We start from the raw sequence: 22566 nt of genomic DNA, 5'->3' as shown, positions 1-22566 counted from the left end.
TGAAGAGCAGGGAGGAAAAGGGACAACACTGTTGTGTTCCCCGCCGCACTGCAAAGTGAGCAGAAAGGAAACCATTGACCTGAACGGCCACATAAGGTGCGCTGTAGATGCTCGCGGTCCAGCGTCAGAAGCGCAGGCCCACTCCATAGCACTCCAGAGTCGCAAAGAGGTACCGGCAGGGTACACAGTCGAATGCTTTCTGCGCATCGATTGAACGGAGAAGAGCCTCTTCTTTTGTCCGGTGCACCTTCTCAATAAGGTGGCAGATGCGTTTGGTGTTGTCCCTGCATTGCCTACCAAGAATGAAGCCAGACTGATCTGAGTCAACGAGACCCTGCATACGGGGATTTTGTCTGTGTGCAAGTATACTAGAGAATAAGTATGCATCTATATTCAATAAGGAGATCGGCCTGTATGAGCTGCAGAGCTCCGGATCTTTACCCAGTTTAGGGATGACCAATATAGAGGCCTGCAGCATAGAAGGGGTGAGAGACCCTGGGTCTGCAAAGGAATTAAATAACCGGGTTAGCAGTGGGGCAAGTTTCAAGCAGTAAGTCTTGTATAAAAGGGCACTGAAGCTGTCAGGTCCTAGTACCTTTTGTAGCTTCAATCGCGCAATCGCGGATATCACCTCTTCTATACGGATAGGTGCTTCCAAGGAATCTGCTCCACCTGCAGGTAGGGGCATTATTGCCCCCCGGTAGGCCGAGGGATCTGGATGTAGAGAGGGGTCCGACGTGTAGGGTACACTATAGAAGGAGCGGAAGGCTGACACAATCTGGGCGTCGGAAAATGTGTCAAGTGAAATGTGCCTAGATGAGTCAGTGTGTGCTAAAAGGATGTTAGAAAAGCACACAACCAGATATCGCACTGTATGGGAAGAAATCCATCAGTTACTCGTCCTTTGCCGCCCTTTCATCCTTTGAACCACTTCCCAAAGTGGAGAGTCTAAGTTGTTGCCATCTAGTCAGGGAAAGGCTGATGTTGTCCAATTGGGCGCTACAGGAAGTGATGTATAGTAACTGAGGAGCAGTGCAGAAATGAGTTGTGAAAAACAAAAAAAGGAAGGAATGTGCTCTAAGATAAAATTGAATAATGAACGCAAAAAGACTTTATTCTGGTGCCGTTCATTTCCAATACTAAAAACTATTCAGTGCAAAATTGCCAGTGATTAACCCTAATAGTCACTGGCCCAATGTGGTGGTCGACATGTTTCTGCGGTAGTTTAAAGATCACTAAGTATCTCCCGCTTCTTCAGGACCTATAACATTTGCTACTGCTCAAAGGTGCGATATAAAAAGGATTTCTGATACAGACATCACCTGTTCAAACCTAGTGGTCCTCTTAATAGTGCAGGGGATGTTCCAGGAAAGACGTCATCAAGACACAGTCAACATAGATAAAAGACACATACAAAGATAAAAACGACATTACCATGATTAGTGTAAGTCATCTCATATTATCAACTAATTATATGGCAATCCTATATGACCAGCTTATAGTCACTAGGTCACTCAAGTCCTCTCGCTCACCTATAGGGTAAGAGGAACGTGCCACTCCTCGCCTGGCCACAGCTCAGGAAGACAGTGCACCAGAACCTGGGTTTCAATGGGAATTCACAAGGGCATATTATCAAGCCCCTTATCCCTGCTTTAGCTGCAGTTTCCTGCATCTAAAGTGGCGATAATGCTATCACCAGTCTTGATAATATAATTCTTATCACCAGGTTGGTCTGGTTATCACGAGTCTGTAAGTATTCAGAAGCGAGCAAATCAGCCTGCAAAGACTGCAGAATGGCTGAATGCTCAGGCAGCCAGCATGATTTGGAAAAAGATGGTTGTATCAAAGCATACAAAGGTTTGATACGCTGGGCATATTCCGGAATGTAAGTCCTCCCGAAATTCAAAAAGCCCAGTAAAGATTGTAATTTCTTCAGTGTCGGAGAACGCAACTGTGCGCATTTCTCCAGGAAGTGAGGTGCCAACCCCTTCCCCTCGTTGTTAAGCTCGTATCCGAGAAACAACACTGTGTACTCTGCAATGTGCGATTTTGCAAAGTTAAACTTGTAACCTATATCTGCAAAGTTACAAATTATGCTATTAACTCGACACAGATGCTCCCAAAGATCGTCGTCTGTGAGATAAATGTCATCCACATACGAACAAGCAACTGGGTCGATTCCCTCTAAAAGAGAGACTATGCGGGCGGAAAAAACCCCAGGACTATTCTTATAGCCCATCGGGAGACGTCGAAACATTTTTTGCACACCGCCGCAAGTAAAGCTGGTCCATTGGGAACTTAGACCATCCAATCTATGGGCATAAAAACCATTGGAAATGTCAAGCGTGGTTTTAAACCGTTTACGCTCAAGACTATTCACTAAAGCAGAGCCATGAGTATTCTGTACTGCGCAGTTACGGCAATGCGAGTTTAAATGCCTATAATTCAAAACCAAACGATATGAGCCGTCCGGCTTGTTTACAGTAAAAAGGGGGTTATTCATCGGGGACACACACGTTTCAATTACACCTTGATATTCCAATTGTTCAAGGATAGCCGCGACTGAAGCTTTGGTTTCACGTCCTATGGGATATTGAGGTTGAGGCTGCGGCTGAGACCGTAAAGAGCCCACGTCAGATTCCGAAGCCGCGTTCTCACTATCTGGGGCATATCGATGCGCCGTCAGTGCGGCGACCTTCTTCGTGGCAAACTGTGGTCTCTTGGGCGTAGTGCCTTCCTGCTGCTCTCCACCGTTATGCGGGCAGGGCTGACCACGTCCTTGCTGGCCACCCCGGCCCCTGCTGCCCCCTCCACTACCGGTTGACGGAGCCGATGAGTCCTGAAAGGAACGAGGAGAGCGTTGGTCAGAAGCCTGAAACCTTTCAGGCGATTTGATCATCGCGCGGTCGCGCAAATCATAAACACGATCCGACTGCGCAGGCAAAGGTGACGCAGGAATAGAAACCTGTGTTTGTTGTTGTTGTTGCTTACCCTGATTCTGCTTTTTAGGCCAATTCTGTTTCTTGGACTTAGGTTGACCACCAGTTTCCGAAGACTGACCCTGGGGCTGCTTTTTCTCTTTGTCAGTAAAAGCTTTAAGTCCCTTCGCATTGCGGCCAACCATTTTATAAGCCGCCACAATTATCCTTGCCAACTGACGGGGTTTCTCGGCCTCGGGAACTAACGCCAGAAAGTTCACTGCATCTCCCTTGACATTCGCAAGGATTAGATCGCAAAGTACATCAAAGGTGCCACACAGGCGCATACCCAACTCAACCGCCGACTCCGGTCCGTGTTCATCTTGAGCACGTTTAAGGACCGCACCCAGATTGGTCACAGACGGGGTGCCATAGAACCTCGAATAGACCGCTGCAAAAGTCTTACCCCAGGTCTCACAGTCAACAAGCTCAGGGGCCAAATCTTTCAGTAAACTTAGTGTAAGAATCCGGTGTTCGTCACCAGGATTCGTATTAGGAAACACAGCTTCTAGCTGGCCGAATTTCTCTGCAAGCCAGAACGGAAAATCATCCTTGTCCTGGGGCTTTTTGCCCATCACGGAATTCACCATGACAGGATTGATTTTCAAACCAGCCTGTTCTGCACGAAGCTGCGCACCCCTAGGGGCTACGTCTTGAACATTACGGCTAGTGTAATGAACAAGCGCTCTAATCACGGACACTGCGACTTCATGAAGCCGCCGCAGATCAGCCACACCAGTGGCGCTATTAGGGTGAGGAGTAAATCCAGCCAAAGCGGGCCAAGGTGTGCCCGGAATGGACAAAGGACCTAACCTCGAAGCGGTCAAAGCGTGTGGTAGTGCGCCACCAAACCAAACTCCATGCTGCCAAGCGTCAATAGGAACTTCCAGTGCCCTGTACGGAGCATACGCAACCGGTACAGCCGAAGCAGTGTACGAGTGGAACACTCCAGAAGTAGGGTCCACTGCCGGAAATGTCACCCACGAACAAAACAATTCGTACGGGTAAGCATGTTCCGCTCTCACCACCAGAACCACAGCCAAGCCATCCACTGGGACATTATAAGCCTGCAAATGGTCACGCACCGCAATGCGACTATGCTGCGGGATGTCCACGGCTTGTGCCATGGTAGCTCAGGAACTCGAAAAAACAAAGAATACTTTGTAGCACAACTGGGTAGTAATTCAAGGAAACCGTTTTTAGATAGATTCAAGCTTGAAAAGACCTATTACAAAAATAGGTAGGTTTTTCTGACACTGCCGTTTTCCGGAAACGGGAATGAAGGGGTTAAGGTTTGAATGATATACTACTCGAGTGTCATGATATAAGGCCAACAACGTTGGGCGCCATGTAGCAGGGTTTCCGTTCTCCCACAGAACTGTGCACAGAGATCTAGAACCTGGGTGAGTTAGGGTGACCCAAAACTCACCTTAGTATCAGAAATCCCCTTACCAAGCTAGCTACAGTGTCTCATTGGTACTAACAACTTCCCAATGACTTAGACAATCCAGAACATGAACTTAGGGTACCTCAGGTATCGTGGAACACATGAACACTCTTTCGTTATATAATCATTTCAAACCAAACTGGGAGTCAAAGAACACACGTGCAAGCTTGAAATATTTATTTTTCAATGCAAGGTTCTCAAACGCAGTATCTTATATAATACCAACATACATATTATAAAAATCAGAGTTATCAGCATAGTCACTAATCCATAGTAAGCGAATGGTGATAGCATATTATAATGCAAAATCTATATAAAGTTTATATCACCTATATTTCGCGCACCCTATTTAGCATATTATATTATATCTAAGAAGGTCTCATTTGGGTTCTAGCAGGGTGGGCCCATACCTCTAAATGTCAGTAGTAGAAGATCACATCAACAGCTACCAGCTCTCTGCATGCGAAGCATCAAGTGTGTTGATTCATTCCCTGTAACTCTATCTTAAACCCACGTAGAGCCCAATGTTGGCAGCAACATTATTTGTGTTATGTCTAACGTGGTGCGAGGATCAGGCCTTCAGCAACCTTGTGTTAGGTTATTCTTAGAGGGTGCAGTTCTCTGTGTGCAGACAGTTGTACCAAGTGTACCAAGCATAACTGATATCAGAGCAATAACATATTATTCTCAAATAAATCACGTCTTTCGTCTAGGTTGAAAGCTACAATAACAATTAGGTGTCATGTGCAAACTGAAGCCGAAGGAAAATATGTCGTTTAAACATTTAATAAACACATGCTATCTTAACACAATATATAGAAACGCAGTAACCATATGACAGTAGACAATGTTGAGAACCATTGCCCGAGGGATTTGTGAGGCGAGAAGTCCCAGGTGCCATTTATAGTCCATGAGGCAGTAGACCCATTGTGAAATGTCAAGTACAACATAGACCGGGTAAAAATACAGTAAACCAGTAAAGAAATCAAAACAAGTCCCACACCCTCCCCCACCCAACCACCTCAGTGAGCCATTCAGTACGGAAAAAAAAGAAATGGGAAAAAGGAAAAAAGAAACAATATTAACTCCAGGAATCCTATGTGCCTCCGCTAAGGTACTAGGTCTGCAAGTGGAAGGGAGAGGGGGAAGTCAAAGTCAGATATATTTAAGAAAGAACAGGGGCGTCATCAGGAATCAGTTTGAGGATGCGGAGATATTGAGGGCAAGTTAATTCCCGAAATTCTGTGGAAGGAATAGCCAAGAAAGGGGCCTAGGTTTTAGCAAAGTCTGCAACCTTCCCAGCAGCTGCCATGGAGAGTTTCTCCATCGCTAAGAGGTTGCACAACTGATGTACCCAGTGTATTTGTTCCGGAGCAGTTTCTGACTTCCACCCTGTTAGTATTACTCTGTGAGCAGCGTTCAGTGCAAGCACCATTTGCCTCCCCCTAAGCGAGCGTAGGGGAAAGGATATGGCATTAGGAAGGCCGAGAAGGCTGTATGCAGGGAGCCGGGGTATGAAGGTGGTGAACGCCCTGTCAATGTCGTAAAGTATCTGGTCCCAATAGCAAGTTAGTTTGGGGCAGTGCCAGAGTAGGTGTAGGAGAGTCTCTGGATTACCGCATCCCCTACAGCAGAGGCCATCATACTGGGGTTGCCATATGGAGATCCTATCAGGAGTATAGTACCAGTATGTCGCGATCTTGAAGGTTGTTTCTGTGTGACTCGAGGAGTAGGTAGTGTGGTGTGCTCGGTAAAAAACGCCCTCCTATTCCTTGTCTGACAGCGTATGGCCAATTTCCTTCCCATGGTTTTTGCCCAACGGTGCGTGTCTGAGAAAATGCCGCCGTAAGGAAGGCATATATTTCCGATATGAGGTGTTTATCGTCTTTTTTGCTAGGGACCCATTTCTTAAATGGGAGCATCGGGCGGAATGCTAGGGATCGTGTCTCAGGCCCCGATAACCAGTGCGCCATTTGGGAGTCAGGTAACAATTGGACGCAGGCAGCTTATAGTCCGCTCGGAGTTCCGTGAATGGGATCAGGCCCGTGAGATCAAAGAGATGGCCTAAGCATTTACAGCCCTCCTTAATCCAGCGTGCTGCTGCTCCGTTATTCACCCCTGGTTGGAAAGTAGGGTTCATGAAAAGTGGGGTCAAAGGGGAGGGGAAGGTGGACAGATAAGCTCTCCCAGGCAAGCATTGTGGGACAAGTGACAGGAGAGGAATATAAGCCCCATGCCCGAGCTGATCGCAGCATCCAGGCATTGCACCAAATGTGGCAGCCCGCTACGGATTGGTCCATGAACACCCAGTATTTCTCAGTCATGGGGCAATTCCATTCCACTAAGTACCATAGCTGGGAGGCATGAACATTTCGAGCCATATCAGGGAGGGTCAGGCCTCCACCTCTCTTAGGTCTCCGAAGTTGTGTTTTCCGCAATCAGGGTGCAGACCCACCCTGGATGAACCCTTCAATCACTGATTGTATCTGCCGAAGGGTGTGCGGAGGGGGTTCAAGTGGTAGGGTTTGGAATAGGTAAAGAGCCCGCAGTAGTACATTCATCTTAACCGCAGATACTCTCCCGAACCATGTCAGAAGCAAGCAACGCCATCAGTGCAAATCTGCGCGGATCCGTTGTAGCAGGTTCGAGTAATTTATCTCCGCTGTGCGTACAAGGCTTTGGTGGAGGACCAGCCCAAGGTACGTGATGCCGCCGGACACCCAATCAAATGCAAACCGATTTCAGAGAGCCTCCACGGTCTGTGGGGAAGCCGTGAGATTGATCACTTGTGACTTCTGCATGTTGATTTTGAAGCCAGAATACTGGCTAAATTCACAGAGGTCGTCCACAGTAGCCGGCAGAGAAGCTAGGGGTTGTGCCACAGAGAAGATAAGATCGTCGGCATACAGACTAAAAAGGTGTCTATCTAGGTCGAAGGGATTTCCATGAGCAAGAGGGTTCTCTCGGAGTCGCTGGGACATTAGTTCCACATAGAGGGTGAAGAGCAGGGAGGAAAAGGGACAACACTGTTGTGTTCCCCGCCGCACTGCAAAGTGAGCAGAAAGGAAACCATTGACCTGAACGGCCACATAAGGTGCGCTGTAGATGCTCGCAATCCAGCGTCAGAAGCGCAGGCCCACTCCATAGCACTCCAGAGTCGCAAAGAGGTACCGGCAGGGTACACAGTCGAATGCTTTCTGCGCATCGATTGAACGGAGAAGAGCCTCTTCTTTTGTCCGGTGCACCTTCTCAATAAGGTGGCAGATGCGTTTGGTGTTGTCCCTGCATTGCCTACCAAGAATGAAGCCAGACTGATCTGAGTCAACGAGACCCTGCATACGGGGATTTTGTCTGTGTGCAAGTATACTAGAGAATAAGTATGCATCTATATTCAATAAGGAGATCGGCCTGTATGAGCTGCAGAGCTCCGGATCTTTACCCAGTTTAGGGATGACCAATATAGAGGCCTGCAGCATAGAAGGGGTGAGAGACCCTGGGTCTGCAAAGGAATTAAATAACCGGGTTAGCAGTGGGGCAAGTTTGAAGCAGTAAGTCTTGTATAAAAGGGCACTGAAGCTATCAGGTCCCAGTACCTTTTGTAGCTTCAATCGCACAATCGCGGATATCACCTCTTCTATACGGATAGGTGCTTCCAAGGAATCTGCTTCACCTGCAGGCAGGGGCATTATTGCCCCCCGGTAGGCCGAGGGATCTGGATGTAGAGAGGGGTCCGACGTGTAGGGTACACTATAGAAGGAGCGGAAGGCTGACACAATCTGGGCGTCGGAAAATGTGTCAAGTGAAATGTGCCTAGATGAGTCAGTGTGTGCTAAAAGGATGTTAGAAAAGCACACAACCAGATATCGCACTGTATGGGAAGAAATCCATCAGTTACTCGTCCTTTGCCGCCCTTTCATCCTTTGAACCACTTCCCAAAGTGGAGAGTCTAAGTTGTTGCCATCTAGTCAGGGAAAGGCTGATGTTGTCCAATTGGGCGCTACAGGAAGTGATGTATAGTAACTGAGGAGCAGTGCAGAAATGAGTTGTGAAAAACAAAAAAAGGAAAGAATGTGCTCTAAGATAAAATTGAATAATGAACGCAAAAAGACTTTATTCTGGTGCCGTTCATTTCCAATACTAAAAACTATTCAGTGCAAAATTGCCAGTGATTAACCCTAATAGTCACTGGCCCAATGTGGTGGTCGACATGTTTCTGTGGTAGTTTAAAGATCACTAAGTATCTCCCGCTTCTTCAGGACCTATAACATTTGCTACTGCTCAAAGGTGCGATATAAAAAGGATTTCTGATACAGATATCACCTGTTCAAACCTAGTGGTCCTCTTAATAGTGCAGGGGATGTCCCAGGAAAGACGTCATCAAGACACAGTCAACATAGATAAAAGACACATACAAAGATAAAAACGACATTACCATGATTAGTGTAAGTCATCTCATATTATCAACTGATTATATGGCAATCCTATATGACCAGCTTATAGTCACTAGGTCACTCAAGTCCTCTCGCTCACCTATAGGGTAAGAGGAACGTGCCACTCCTCGCCTGGCCACAGCTCAGGAAGACAGTGCACCAGAACCTGGGTTTCAATGGGAATTCACAAGGGCATATTATCAAGCCCCTTATCCCTGCTTTAGCTGCAGTTTCCTGCATCTAAAGTGGCGATAATGCTATCACCAGTCTTGATAATATGGTCCTGAGTACTTTAAGATCTAGATGGGGGAGGAAGGAGTTAGGCGAGCTCTTAGAGATGGTGTGCAGCGCCAGAATGGAAATGAGGTAGGTGGAACCTGGGGACCTTTAAGTATGTGCAACTGCTGCTGACGTGGCCATCATAAGGACTCACTGAGGAGGGAACCCACCCGACCCCAAAAATGAAAAAACAAACCCCAATACAGAACAACATGAATATTACAGCAATCGTCCAACTGGGCTGAAACCGGAAGAGTGCTTTAACGTGGTAAGAAATAGCCGCAAGAGTTCGTCATAGTAACAGAGCTCATGGGGAAGATGACAATTCAAGTCCAAGAAAGCAGGCAAGGGTGTTGGTCCTCCAACATACTCGAGTGGTGAATTCCATGAATTAGCTAGCAGGGAGGATCAAGCGGGAGATGTGTTGGCGGGACTGCCAGCAAGAGATGCCAGGACATCATCCCGCTCTTTGGCGCGGACAGTTGCATCCGGGCCAAGGGGCAAGGAGGAAGGCTTGCCCACGGTGTGCCAGCTGTCTTGTCGGGCGCTGCAGGGGGCGGGTGCTCTCTGTGGGCGTGGTGGTGCTGGAGGGAGGAGTCCAAGAAGGTTGGAGGCTTCGCGCAGAGATCGTATTTGATGTCGTTTTCAGTCCTAGTTGAAGATGATGCAGAAAGGGTGCCCCCACGAGTATGGGATCCCCTTCAAGTCAAGTCAAGTCAAGTCAAGTCAATAAATGTATATAGCGCGCTACATACCCAGAGGGTCTCAAGGCGCTTGAAGAAGGATGGTGAATTACTTGTCAAATAACCACGTTTTGAGTTGTTTTCTGAATGCTAGGTGGTTCTGAGTAAGGCGAAGGTGAGTGGGAAGTGAGTTTCAGGTTTTAGCTGCCAGGTAGGAGAAGGATCTACCTCCCATGGTGGTTTTGTTGATGCGAGGTACAATGGCAAGGGCTTGGTTGGAGGATCGTAGCTGGCGGGGGGGGGAGTAGAAGGACAGTCGTGTGTTGAGGCATTCAGGTTCGATTTCGTAGAGTGCTTTGTGTGCGTGGGTAAGGAGCCGGAAAGTAATCCTCTTATTGACGGGGAGCCAGTGGAGGTCTTTCAGGTGACCAGAGATGTGTTCTTTACGCGGGATGTCTAATATGAGCCTGGCCGAAGCGTTCTAGATGCGTTGGAGTCTTCTCTGGAGTTTTGCGGTGGTACCGGCGTAGAGGGTGTTTCCGTAGTCCAGTCGGCTCGTGACCAGAGCGTGTGTGACTGTTTTTCTAGTTTCGGTGGGGATCCAGCGAAATGTTTTTTTGAGCATGCGAAGAATGTTGAAGCAAGAGGAAGAAACGGCGTTGACTTGTCTGTTCATCGAGAGTGAGGAATCCAGGAGGACGCCCAGGTTCCGTGCGTGGTCCGTCGGGATGGGTGCTTTTCCAAGGGCCTCTGGCCACCAAGAGTCATCCCAGGCGGAGGGGGAGGTGCCTAGGATGAGGACTTCTGTTTTGTCTGAGTTCAGTTTCAGACGGCTGTGCTTCATCCATTCTGCTACTTCTTTCATTCCTTCATGCAGGTTGGTTTTGGCAGTGTTAGGGTCTCTGGTGAGTCATAGGATCAGTTGAGTGTCGTCGGCGTAGGAGATGATGTTGAGGTTGTGTTGGCGTGCGATGACCGCGAGGGGGCTCATGTATACGTTGAAGAGGGTGGGGCTGAGTGAGGATCCTTGTGGGACGCCGCAGGTGACTTCAGTGGCCTCTGACTTGAATGGTGGAAGGCGGACTCTCTGGGTTCTTCCGGTGAGGAACGAGGTGATCCATTCCAGTGCTTTTCCTTGGATTCCGACGTTTCTGAGGCGTTGTAAAAGAGTGCTATGGCAGACCGTGTCGAAGGCAGCGGAGAGGTCGAGGAGGATGAGGGCGACAGTGTCTCCGTTGTCCATTAGAGTTCGAATGTCGTCTGTTGCTGCGATGAGGGCGGTTTCAGTGCTGTGCTTGGCTCGGAAGCCGGATTGTGAGGAGTCGAGGGATTTGTTGGATTTGTTGGATTTGTTTGACAGACCGGCATTCCCATCGTTTAAGCAGTGTGACTGCAGAAAGGTCTTGATAAAGCATTGGTGTGAGGCCACAGAATTGTAGGGGGTGATTCTCTCTGGCCTCATGCAGAATACGCTCCTTCAGTTGAAAGTTGTGGACACAAGCCGGGATGTCCGGTGGAGGTGCATTGCTACGGCAGGGCAGGCCTGCTCGATGAACTCTATCAATTTGTATCTCTGTAGTGTGCTCTGGGACTAGGATATGTCTGAACAGGACCTGCAAGAAACCCTCTATGTCGTCTTCCTCCACTCCTTGTTTCACTCCTCGGATACGCACATTGTTGCGACATGAGTGGTTCTCAAGATCCTTCGCTTGCCACTGGAGCTCAATATGCTTTTCATTGAGTAGGAGAACCTCCTGTTGCAGTATCGCAAGTTTTTCATCAGGTCCATTCTCATGCTCCTCCAGTGTTGCGACCCGGTCCCCAATTTCTGAGACATTGCGGCGAAACTCCCGTAGATCTACTGCCAGTTGGTCTTTGAGCTCTTGGAGGTCCTGTTTAAGGGCGGAGAAGAGTGATGTCATGAAAGCCTGGGTGGCCAGGGCGTCCGCTCTTCCCACCGCCCCCATCGCCATCTCCGGGCGCGGACTCGTTGTCTTGGGTTGGAGCATGTCCTTGACCGAGCGGTACTTCCGAGGACGCCCTGATGCACTGGGGGGCCAATTCTCAGTAGAGACCCTGCTATGAACTATTGACTTTAAGCAATGCCTGGGGGTATGGATGCGGGGAGGGTGGGCCGGAGATATACTTGGCCTGGCTGATATGGTGAACAAGTAAGCGCACAGCGGGGCTAGGTCAGCCCTGCAGAAGTCGCGGTGGCATTCTTCCCTGGATGCAGATACTATAGGTCGGGGATGTCCCCTGGAGGAGAGTGCTGTGACAAGACCCAGGGCAGGCAGTTCCTGCAGAAGCGGTGGGCACCGGGCCCCCAAGAGTCTTGTGGCAATTAGAAAGGGGGGGCACGGGGGCAGCACCAATTCCTTTCTCTGCGCCGTCCACCCCAACGCCTGCCTAACCGGTCCCTGGCGATTTGTTGAAAGTGGATGGGGCTACACCATGGTCCAGCATGGTCAACACGAAGGGGCAAAAACAAGACCTGATGGTCAGTTTTACAGAGTTCGATCCTCTCGTCTATCCATGAATGAGTCTAAAATCAGCTACACTAACCCTGGCCTAAGGTGGGAAACACAGGAAGCCTGGTTCAATCCGGGAGCGCAGGAAGGTGTTGGCATCGCGGAGACTTCAGGAGGAATTCTCCAGATCAGGGTTCGCAGAGCACAAAGCCACAGAATGAGAACAGAGGAGAGAGGCCTGCACCGCTCGGAGTCTACCCACTCCCGGTGTGAGTATTGATTAAAACCAAGGTTCAGGAGTGTCGACTTTCCTCCCCGCACACATCTGTACCTTCCTGGCCTTCCCAGCCCACAGCAGGCTCCGGACAGCCCCCCGTGCTCTGGTTGATGCAGCACAGAATAAACTCCCTTCCCCACCTCGGTAGCCCCCCCATGCTGTGCCAAGACTCCCCCTCCCTCTCTGGAGCCATCTGTCTGTCTGTCTCAGATACACAAGACCCCTCTTCCAACTCAGAAATGACGCGAACGCTCCTACGGGAGTAGAAACCACGCAAAGCGGCGGGAAACACAGTTCACCTTAAGAGAGTGAGGCCCTGAGGGCTCCGTGACAGGACTCATCTCAGTGACCTCAGAGTGCGTGAGTGCACGTGACCCTTCCACACTGGAGGCCTCGAACGTGAGGACATACACTCCATGTGCACGTGCATTACCTCTCATATATGCGCCATTCATTATGAGCCTTGAAATGTAAGTGTAACGAGGAACCACACATCTCCGGTTTAAGCTAAACATGAGTGAAAACAATAAGGTACAAGGCTCTCATTCCTACAGAAAAAACTCTTCAAAGGATATAGGTTACATTTTCAGATTAATATGATTACGTCACGCACAGTATAAGTGATTAGATCAGCACGGGTACTCATAGTACGGCCCGCGGGCCGTCAGTCGCCAGCGGACCTTGCAGACATGTACCTGTGTTATATTTATTTTTTGTAAAGTGTCTGCAAACACCGCCGGTTGTTGATTTATGGGGGCCGGGTGATTTCGGGCATAGAGTGGAGATGCAGGGGCGCTAAGAAGACGTCAAATACAACAAGGCTCTCATTAACAATTAAAAGGGTCTTCTAAAGACCTGTGAAGTACTTCGGTGACTGGCACCAAGGGGGCTTTGATCTGACTGCTCGGGGGTGCCGTAACAGCTGAGACCCCCAGGCCAAGTGGTGGGACACAAACCCTACAAAGCAGCACATTCTGAAAGAAAATGAGCTGGCTTTTACATTAGGGGGGGCTGTCTCTGGGCTGGTGACGGGGACATGTAGACACAGTATGTGTGCACTGCCCGAGAGCCAAACGGGAAGAGACAGACATGGGCAGAGACAGACATGGGCAGGGACAGACAGGGGCAGAGACAGACAGGGGCAGAGACAGACAGGGGCAGAGACCGATAGGGGCAGAAACAGACAGACATAGACAGATAGAGGCAGAGACAGACAGAGACACAGACAGAGAGACAGAGAGAAAGACAGAGGGAGGGGGACATGGCCAGACAGAGACAGGGCCAGACAGAGACAGGGCCAGACAGGGACAGACAGAGAGGAGGAGACAGAGAGGAGGAAACAGAGAGGGAGGGAGACAGTGACGGAGGCCGACAGAGATGGAGGGAGACAGAGACAGAGGGAGACAGAGAGAGAGGGAGGGAGACAGAGAGAGAGGGAGGGAGACAGAGACGGAGGGAGTCAGAGAGGAGAGAGACAGAGGGAGAGAGAGAGAGAGATGGAGACAGACAGACAGAGTGAGACAGAGGGAGAGAGAGGGAGGGAGACAGACAGACGGAGTGAGACAGAGGGAGAGAGAGGGAGACAGACAGACAGAGGGAGAGAGAGGGAGGGAGACAGACAGACAGAGGGAGAGAGAGGGAGGGAGGGAGACAGACAGGCAGAGTGAGTGTGTGAGTGTGTGGGTCTGTGGGTGTGTGAGTGTATGAGTGTGTGAGTGAGTGTGTGAGTGAGTGTGTGAGTGAGTGCATGAGTGAGTGTGTGAGTGTGAGAGATGTGTATGCCAGGTCTGGTGGCTCAGTAGAGGAAGGCGTCTGTTGCAGGGGCCTGTGTTCAACCTCATGGTCAGTTTTTTTTGCTGCTCTAGCCCCCCCTCCTCCTCACTGACCCCGCCCCCACACTGTAAATTTGGCCCCCGAGAGAAAGTTTGTGAGTACCCATGGATTAGACGCAGCATATACTGTCTCTGTGACGTAGGAGGGTGGAGCCTAAATTACCTCCCCCTCTGTGGCTGCTGATGAGCAAATATTGGCAGAAAAACTGTCAGCATGAGCCCGGCCTCTCAGACCCGAGACGTTGATTGACGTGCGGTGTTCGTGTTTTTCTGTGGGGAGTGAAGGGAGGGGGAGTGAAAAGTCAAGAATCTGCCTTTAAGCAAAGGGAGAACAGAAACCTTGAAACACAAATGCTGTTTTTCTGGCTTTCAGGTAGGTATGTGATAATAGCTGCAGGTTCTTTCCTCCACTTTGCCTCTCACTTTCACGAGAGTCTCCCCTCCCTCACCCCGCCCCCGAGTCACCCAGGTCCCTCCTGGTCACCTTATCGGGCCCCTGGCATTGGGAGGGGCTGCAGCTGCTCCTCAATCAATCAATCAATCAATCAATCAAAAACATTTATATAGCGCACTACTCACCTGGAGGGTCTCAAGGCGCTGGGGAGGGGGGGTCCGCTACTGCTCGAACAGCCAGGTCTTGAGCTGCTTCCTGAAGGCGAGGTGGTCTTGGGTCAGGCGGAGGTGGGTCGGGAGGGAATTCCAAGTCTTGGCGGCCAGGTAGGAGAAGGACCTTCCTCCTGTTGTGGCTCTTCGGATGTGGGGGACGGCGGCGAGGGCGTGGCTGGTCGACCGAAGCTGGAGGATGGGAGTGTAGAAGTTGAGGCGGCTGTTGAGGTATCTTGGGCCTTGGTTGTGTAGGGCTTTGTGAGCATGGGTGAGGAGACGGAAGGTGATTCTCTTGTTGACCGGGCGCCAGTGCAGGTCTCTCAAGTGTCCGGAGATATGGCTGTGTCGGGGGATGTCGAGGATGAGTCTTGCTGAGGCGTTCTGAATCCGCTGGAGTCTCTTCTGGAGCTTGGCGGTGGTTCCGGCGTAGAGGGCGTTGCAGTGAGCTAAAAAACGGTGTTGGATCTAGCCCTGATCTCTTGACTGGGTGAGAGCTTTCTGCTTAATTCAAAGACTCTGTCCCTCACCACCCCTTGTTGTAAATATTTTTGTCCACCCTAAGCGTGGAAGGGTATTCTCAGATGTGAGACCCTTGCTCATTGCACCATCAGGATTCAAGCAAACCGGGCCGAAGACGGCTGTAATGCCAGAAACCGGTCCCCGGGAGCTTGTTTCCTTCCCAGTGTACGAATTGGCTTTTGTAGTTTGGTTTGCCCTGTTCCCATCATGCACTGGGACAGGAACAGACTAATTTGCATACAGCCAGGTTCTGAAACTGGGATGGTGCAGTGAGCTAAAAAACGGTGTTGGATCTAGCCCTGATCTCTTGACTGGGTGAGAGCTTTCTGCTTAATTCAGAGACTCTGTCCCTCACCACCCCTTGTTGTAAATATTTTTGTCCACCCTAAGCGTGGAAGGGTATTCTCAGATGTGAGACCCTTGCTCATTGCACCATCAGGATTCAAGCAAACCGGGCCGAAGACGGCTGTAATGCCAGAAACCGGTCCCCGGGAGCTTGTTTCCTTCCCAGTGTAAGAATTGGCTTTTGTAGTTTGGTTTGCCCTGTTCCCATCATGCACTGGGACAGGAACAGACTAATTTGCATACAGCCAGGTTCTGAAACTGGGATGGTGCAGTGAGCTAAAAAACGGTGTTGGATCTAGCCCTGATCTCTTGACTGGGTGAGAGCTTTCTGCTTAATTCAGAGACTCTGTCCCTCACCACCCCTTGTTGTAAATATTTTTGTCCACCCTAAGCGTGGAAGGGTATTCTCAGATGTGAGACCCTTGCTCATTGCACCATCAGGATTCAAGCAAACCGGACCGAAGACGGCTGTAATGCCAGAAACCGGTCCCCGGGAGCTTGTTTCCCTCCCAGTGTAAGAATTGGCTTTTGTAGTTTGGTTTGCCCTGTTCCCATCATGCACTGGGACAGAAACAGACTAATTTGCATACAGCCAGGTTCTGAAACTGGGATGGTGCAGTGAGCTAAAAAACGGTGTTGGATCTAGCCCTGATCTCTTGACTGGGTGAGAGCTTTCTGCTTAATTCAGAGACTCTGTCCCTCACCACCCCTTGTTGTAAATATTTTTGTCCACCCTAAGCGTGGAAGGGTATTCTCAGATGTGAGACCCTTGCTCATTGCACCATCAGGATTCAAGCAAACCGGGCCGAAGACGGCTGTAATGCCAGAAACCGGTCCCCGGGAGCTTGTTTCCTTTCCAGTGTAAGAATTGGCTTTTGTAGTTTGGTTTGCCCTGTTCCCATCATGCACTGGGACAGGAACAGACTAATTTGCATACAGCCAGGTTCTGAAACTGGGATGGTGCAGTGAGCTAAAAAACGGTGTTGGATCTAGCCCTGATCTCTTGACTGGGTGAGAGCTTTCTGCTTAATTCAGAGACTCTGTCCCTCACCAACCCTGGTTGTAAATATTTTTGTCCACCCTAAACGTGGAAGGGTATTCTCAGATGTGAGACCCTTGCTCATTGCACCATCAGGATTCAAGCAAACCGGGCCGAAGACGGCTGTAATGCCAGAAACCGGTCCCCGGGAGCTTGTTTCCTTCCCAGTGTAAGAATTGGCTTTTGTAGTTTGGTTTGCCCTGTTCCCATCATGCACTGGGACAGGAACAGACTAATTTGCATACAGCCAGGTTCTGAAACTGGGATGGTGCAGTGAGGTAAAAAACGGTTTTGGATCTAGCCCTGATCTCTTGACTGGGTGAGAGCTTTCTGCTTAATTCAGAGACTCTGTCCCTCACCACCCCTTGTTGTAAATATTTTTGTCCACCCTAAGCGTGGAAGGGTATTCTCAGATGTGAGACCCTTGCTCATTGCACCATCAGGATTCAAGCAAACCGGGCCGAAGACGGCTGTAATGCCAGAAACCGGTCCCCGGGAGCTTGTTTCCTTCCCAGTGTAAGAATTGGCTTTTGTAGTTTGGTTTGCCCTGTTCCCATCATGCACTGGGACAGGAACAGACTAATTTGCATACAGCCAGGTTCTGAAACTGGGATGGTGCAGTGAGCTAAAAAACGGTGTTGGATCTAGCCCTGATCTCTTGACTGGGTGAGAGCTTTCTGCTTAATTCAGAGACTCTGTCCCTCACCACCCCTTGTTGTAAATATTTTTGTCCACCCTAAGCGTTGAAGGGTATTCTCAGATGTGAGACCCTTGCTCATTGCACCATCAGGATTCAAGCAAACCGGGCCGAAGACGGCTGTAATGCCAGAAACCGGTCCCCTGGAGCTTGTTTCCTTCCCAGTGTAAGAATTGGCTTTTGTAGTTTGGTTTGCCCTGTTCCCATCATGCACTGGGACAGGAACAGACTAATTTGCATACAGCCAGGTTCTGAAACTGGGATGGTGCAGTGAGCTAAAAAACGGTGTTGGATCTAGCCCTGATCTCTTGACTGGGTGAGAGCTTTCTGCTTAATTCAGAGACTCTGTCCCTCACCACCCCTTGTTGTAAATATTTTTGTCCACCCTAAACGTGGAAGGGTATTCTCAGATGTGAGACCCTTGCTCATTGCACCCTCAGGATTCAAGCAAACCGGGCCGAAGACGGCTGTAATGCCAGAAACCGGTCCCCGGGAGCTTGTTTCCTTCCCAGTGTAAGAATTGGCTTTTGTAGTTTGGTTTGCCCTGTTCCCATCATGCACTGGGACAGGAACAGACTAATTTGCATACAGCCAGGTTCTGAAACTGGGATGGTGCAGTGAGCTAAAAAACGGTGTTGGATCTAGCCCTGATCTCTTGACTGGGTGAGAGCTTTCTGCTTAATTCAGAGACTCTGTCCCTCACCACCCCTTGTTGTAAATATTTTTGTCCACCCTAAGCGTGGAAGGGTATTCTCAGATGTGAGACCCTTGCTCATTGCACCATCAGGATTCAAGCAAACCGGGCCGAAGACGGCTGTAATGCCAGAAACCGGTCCCCGGGAGCTTGTTTCCTTCCCAGTGTAAGAATTGGCTTTTGTAGTTTGGTTTGCCCTGTTCCCATCATGCACTGGGACAGGAACAGACTAATTTGCATACAGCCAGGTTCTGAAACTGGGATGGTGCAGTGAGCTAAAAAACGGTGTTGGATCTAGCCCTGATCTCTTGACTGGGTGAGAGCTTTCTGCTTAATTCAGAGACTCTGTCCCTCACCACCCCTTGTTGTAAATATTTTTGTCCACCCTAAGCGTGGAAGGGTATTCTCAGATGTGAGACCCTTGCTCATTGCACCATCAGGATTCAAGCAAACCGGGCCGAAGACGGCTGTAATGCCAGAAACCGGTCCCCGGGAGCTTGTTTCCTTCCCAGTGTAAGAATTGGCTTTTGTAGTTTGGTTTGCCCTGTTCCCATCATGCACTGGGACAGGAACAGACTAATTTGCATACAGCCAGGTTCTGAAACTGGGATGGTGCAGTGAGCTAAAAAACGGTGTTGGATCTAGCCCTGATCTCTTGACTGGGTGAGAGCTTTCTGCTTAATTCAGAGACTCTGTCCCTCACCACCCCTTGTTGTAAATATTTTTGTCCACCCTAAGCGTGGAAGGGTATTCTCAGATGTGAGACCCTTGCTCATTGCACCATCAGGATTCAAGCAAACCGGGCCGAAGACGGCTGTAATGCCAGAAACCGGTCCCCGGGAGCTTGTTTCCTTCCCAGTGTAAGAATTGGCTTTTGTAGTTTGGTTTGCCCTGTTCCCATCATGCACTGGGACAGGAACAGACTAATTTGCATACAGCCAGGTTCTGAAACTGGGATGGTGCAGTGAGCTAAAAAACGGTGTTGGATCTAGCCCTGATCTCTTGACTGGGTGAGAGCTTTCTGCTTAATTCAGAGACTCTGTCCCTCACCACCCCTTGTTGTAAATATTTTTGTCCACCCTAAGCGTGGAAGGGTATTCTCAGATGTGAGACCCTTGCTCATTGCACCATCAGGATTCAAGCAAACCGGGCCGAAGACGGCTGTAATGCCAGAAACCGGTCCCCGGGAGCTTGTTTCCTTCCCAGTGTAAGAATTGGCTTTTGTAGTTTGGTTTGCCCTGTTCCCATCATGCACTGGGACAGGAACAGACTAATTTGCATACAGCCAGGTTCTGAAACTGGGATGGTGCAGTGAGCTAAAAAACGGTGTTGGATCTAGCCCTGATCTCTTGACTGGGTGAGAGCTTTCTGCTTAATTCAGAGACTCTGTCCCTCACCACCCCTTGTTGTAAATATTTTTGTCCACCCTAAGCGTGGAAGGGTATTCTCAGATGTGAGACCCTTGCTCATTGCACCATCAGGATTCAAGCAAACCGGGCCGAAGACGGCTGTAATGCCAGAAACCGGTCCCCGGGAGCTTGTTTCCCTCCCAGTGTAAGAATTGGCTTTTGTAGTTTGGTTTGCCCTGTTCCCATCATGCACTGGGACAGGAACAGACTAATTTGCATACAGCCAGGTTCTGAAACTGGGATGGTGCAGTGAGCTAAAAAACGGTGTTGGATCTAGCCCTGATCTCTTGACTGGGTGAGAGCTTTCTGCTTAATTCAGAGACTCTGTCCCTCACCACCCCTTGTTGTAAATATTTTTGTCCACCCTAAGCGTGGAAGGGTATTCTCAGATGTGAGACCCTTGCTCATTGCACCATCAGGATTCAAGCAAACTGGGCCGAAGACGGCTGTAATGCCAGAAACCGGTCCCCGGGAGCTTCTTTCCTTCCCAGTGTAAGAATTGGCTTTTGTAGTTTGGTTTGCCCTGTTCCCATCATGCACTGGGACAGGAACAGACTAATTTGCATACAGCCAGGTTCTGAAACTGGGATGGTGCAGTGAGCTAAAAAACGGTGTTGGATCTAGCCCTGATCTCTTGAATGGGTGAGAGCTTTCTGCTTAATTCAGAGACTCTGTCCCTCACCACCCCTTGTTGTAAATATGCCGTACTCAAGTCGGCTGGTGACGAGGGCCTGGGTGACCGTCTTCCTGGTCTCGGCGGGGATCCACCGGAATATCTTACGTAGCATGCGCAGGATATTGAAGCAAGACGAGGAGACGGCGTTGACTTGTCTGGTCATGGATAGGGAGGAGTCCAGGATGAAGCCCAGGTTGCGTGCGTGGTCGGTCGGTTTGGGTGCGCTGCCCAGGGCGGGGGGCCACCAGGAGTCGTCCCAGGCGGAGGGTGAGGAGCCCAGGAAGAGAACTTCCATCTTGTCTGAGTTCAGTTTCAAGCGGCTGGTCGACATCCACTCGGCTACGTCTGTCATCCCTTCGTGTAGGTTGGCTCTGGCTGGGTCCTTGGTGAGGGAGAGGATCAGCTGAGTGTCATCGGTGTAGGAGATGATGTTGAGGTTGTGTTGGCGTGTGATGGCCGCGAGGGGGCTCATGTAGACATTGAAGAGGGTGGGGCTGAGCTAGGAGCCCTGAGGAACACCGCAGATGACTTCGGTGGCTTCTGATCTGAACGGGGGTAGGCGGACTCTCTGTGTCCTCCCGGCGAGGAAGGAGATGATCCAATCCAGTGCCTTCTCCTGGATTCCGACGTTGCTGAGGCGCTGCACTAGGGTGCGGTGGCAGACAGTGTCGAATGCCGCGGAGAGGTCTAGGAGGATGAGGGCCGCTGTTTCTCCGTTGTCGAGCAGGGCTCGGATGACATCGGTGGCTGCGATGAGGGCGGTCTCGGTGCTGTGGTTGGCCCGGAAGCCAGACTGCGAGAGGTCAAGGGATCCTTTCGTCTCGAGGAAGGTGGCCAGCTGCTTGTTGACGGTCTTCTCGATGACTTTGGCAGGAAACAGGAGGAGCGAGATGGGGCGGTATTTTTTGAGTTTGGTGGGGTCCGCTGTTGGTTTCTTCAGCAGAGCGCTGAGTTCGGCGTGCTTCCAGCTCTCAGGGAAGGTTGCGGTGTCGAAGGAGGTGTTGATGATGTCCCGCAGGTGGGGTTCGATGACAGTGTCAGCCTTGTTGAAGACGTGGTGAGGGCAGGGGTCGGTTGGAGATCCGGAGTGGATGGTGTTCATCGTGCTGATGGTTTCTTCGTTGCTGATCGGGGTCCAGGTGCGGAGTGTGGTGGTGGGGGGCGTCGGGGGCCCTGGGCCTCAACCAGGGCCGGCTTTAGCCCTGGTGGCGCCCCACCCCCAAAGACCACCTCGCCACGCACTCCCTCACTGCCACCATTTGACAGTGCCCCCCAAGTCTCCATAACCACTGTCTCTTAGATTCATTTAGCTTTATAGCGCCACTCATACCAGTTTAAGGTGTCAGAACACTTTACATCACACATAAGTTGCACGGACACAATCATTCGTGTATAAATCATTGTATAGGAAATGTTACATAACACAGAGGCCTAGAAGGTGCAGGAGTCACATGACATCCATACTAGTAGACGCTATAGTTTAAGAGTCCTTGGTATGAAAAAGCACAAAATCAGAATTTAAAATGCAACACCATTGTTAGGAGTTTTCTTTAATGATAAGAAATGATTTCTACCTAAATGAACCCTTTTTGCAATATTATGATAAGGAAAGACTGACCAAAAAACATGTAGCTGTAATATATTCCTTGCAGTTAACAGTTAATAGCTCACTGCTCTATATTAGGATTTAAACTTTTAAACTGCAAGTAACATAAAGATCTAATTGACAAAAGGGATAACCCATTGACCTATTTCTAGTGTATGCACTTTGTGATCTGAATGGGAAACTTCTTTGAAGCAGGCATATTAACCTTCTGTGCTATGATGAGTCAAAACTTCCTCTACCAGACAAAGCTCCGGTCTGTGTCCAGGATGAACATTAATCACCAGAGTTATGGTGACATTTTTATTGATGCTTAAAATTGCTGGGACAAGGAACGTGGCATCTGGTGTTTTTAAAGCAATAAACATGGCGCCCCCACCCCAAGACAGCGCCCATTGAGGTGGCACCGATCGCACCGCCCTAGAGCCAGCCCTGACATTGACGCCGGTTCCCACTCGGGGGCACTTCCTCATCTCCCTGTAGGCTGTGGACGTCAGGGGTCGTCTTGCTGAGTCGGTGTCAGAAGCCCACAGGTAAGTGGCCTTCTTTTGTTTCATTGCCTCTACCCATCTTGTCTTTCT

Source organism: Lissotriton vulgaris, chromosome 6, assembly GCF_964263255.1.
Source record: "Lissotriton vulgaris chromosome 6, aLisVul1.2, whole genome shotgun sequence".
Lineage (NCBI taxonomy): Eukaryota > Metazoa > Chordata > Amphibia > Caudata > Salamandridae > Lissotriton > Lissotriton vulgaris.
The sequence above is the reverse complement of the archived record's forward strand: the minus strand, read 5'-3'. Positions refer to the sequence as shown.